Raw genomic sequence first — 2,525 nt, forward strand, 5'->3', positions numbered from 1 at the left:
TCCACCTGCACAACTACAAAGTCTGTGTTTTTCCTGCTTGAACACATCTGATTCAGGCCATGAAGGGTTTGATCATTAACTGATGTTGTGAGATCAGAAGGAAAACACTAAAATGTGCAGCGGAGGTGGGCCTGCAGGACTGGAGCCGTGAAACTCTGCTCTAAAAAGTAAGTTCCAGCCTTTTTTGTTGACTGTATAATACCTAAATGACCATTTTAGACTACCTGCATCACATTGTCTGTTAGCTATTACAATCAGTGTGGTTTAAAGGGGCCATCCTCTAAAACAACATCCTCTGGCACCCACAGTATTTGCCCCTTGATGAAATATATCTCATCAAGCAGCTTTGCAGCATCTCAGCACAAGCTGGCTCTCACTCCATGTTTCTCTCCTCTGTGCGATGTGTGCTCATGTTTCAGTAACACAGGACCTGGCATCTCCTGTTTGTATGCTTGTTACAGCTGATCTCCACCTGGGACAAACAGGACAGTGAACGGTGTAAGCTGGCATCTGCAGCAGTGCCAAGGGGCTAATCAAGCCCTCCTATTTTAAAATGCTAGGCCAAAAATGTATTTTTAGATTTGCATTGCTCTGTATTGCCTCACACTTGCTCTTTTAGTCTTCCACACTTGGAGGACAGATTTCTGCTCCAGCAGTTTGGCCCCCTCCTGAGGCAAGACTTGCCTACTGGTCATTCATGGCCACAGTTTTCATTACTCTTGCCGACCACCAGAGGGCAGACAGTGTACATTAAAACAGCCTGCAAAGCTGGCTCAAGGCTAAGGAATGCTTCACCGAAAAATGTAATTTGCATCTTCCCGTTTACCACAAACATAGTTGATCAGTCAAAACATGTTTGATTGCTGAAGTCTGCTTCTCTGTCCGAAGCTACGAGGCTAAAGTTTATAAGTAATGGAAGTCTAAGCCACTCAAAAGATTTCTGGATGACACAGGCTTCTATTACTTCAGCCTAAAAGCTGCACTGCAAACCTAAAAAGCAAACTTTGGACACTAAGCATGTCTTGGTTGATCAACTATGTTTGTGGTAAAGGAGAAGATTATGTAAACTTGTTTTTTTAGTGATCCAGTCCTTGAATGTTGCCATATACCAATTCTAATCATAAACAAAACAAAACCCAATCTGAGGAAGGAGGTGCTGGCTGTATAGTATTATGTTCTCATATCAGATGTCATCTATTGACTTTGCTCTATTTTTTTCTATACACAAGCTTTCACTTTTACACTGGAACACAACTAATGTGAAACAGAGCGACTGTTTCATGAGTAAAACTTTATATTGAGAACATTTTTGAGAGGTGAAAACAGCTTATTTTCCTGGGCCAAAAAGAAAAATTTTGATTTTGCCATTGGTGGGCCCTTCATATGCTGTGTAGTGAAGGTGGGAGGAACTTTAGAAAAACTGCTTTGGAGCAGATACTTGGAGGCGGGCTATTTATTTTATTTTATTTTATTTATTTATTTATTTTCCCTCTAGCCGGCCAGTGCAGAAAGAAACCTGATAGCTAACAATACTGCTAGGAAGCTGAATATCACATCTGGTTTTATTAGCCTCTATGTCAGTGGCTACTCTAGTAGGGGGGTGCAGAGATGTATGCTGTATTTATGTATTTATGGGTATTGTAGAGAGGGAAAACTGATAAGCCAATAACACAGAAAAGATACAAAATGGTAAATTCTGTGAATTTGCTGAAGCTGAGGGATGCAATGCTGCATACTGCATAACAAGGCAAATAATATATTTAATACTAGTTTTAGGTCACAATGTCCCTTAAACAGTCAGTCTTTGTGTGTAGATTTAGCAGAACTGCTTCACTGAGGTTTTTACTCCTTTAATAGAGTCAGAAATTGTATTAATCCATTTGTCTACTTGTAATTTCCTAATAGGAAAGGGCAGGAACAGAAGCGTTATCTGGAGGGTCATAACTATTACACACACTCATGTGTTGTGCCTGACTTTTTGTCAGCTGCTTCTTTGTCTAGAGAAAGGAGGGGTCTGGAGGCTACATAACACTTCAAGCTTCGTGGGAGGAGATGGTTCTGCTATTGATGCCGTATGCTGAACCCTAACAGACAGTCAACAATCTGTCAAGAGAATCATTTCTTATTTTGTCTGAGCTACAGAAGATATTGTAATATGAATAATGCCCTGGAGAATACTTTTGAAACTACCTTATTCCCAGTAACACAGCAATATCCATCTGATAGCAATCTTTCCAACTAACCTCAACTACAAATGGATTTGATTAGTTTTGGCCACTCCCCCTAGGCCAGATTCTACGGGAAACACAGCTGTAAACCGGAGACATCTTCATGGTCACATGTGTGTTGCATCTTTATCTTTCCTCACTCTGTCTTTACTCATTCCTCTGTTCCTCCACACCCTGATCCAGAAGCATCCTGAGGAAACAGACAGTGACCTCAAATAGCACAAACATTCTGGAAAAGGCTGAGAGGGACGATGCGGCTACATGCCTGTGAGCAATTGAGAGGTGTTTTTTGTTCTG

This window comes from Colossoma macropomum, unplaced genomic scaffold (genome assembly GCF_904425465.1).
Source record: "Colossoma macropomum unplaced genomic scaffold, Colossoma_macropomum, whole genome shotgun sequence".
Classification (NCBI taxonomy): Eukaryota; Metazoa; Chordata; class Actinopteri; order Characiformes; family Serrasalmidae; genus Colossoma; species Colossoma macropomum.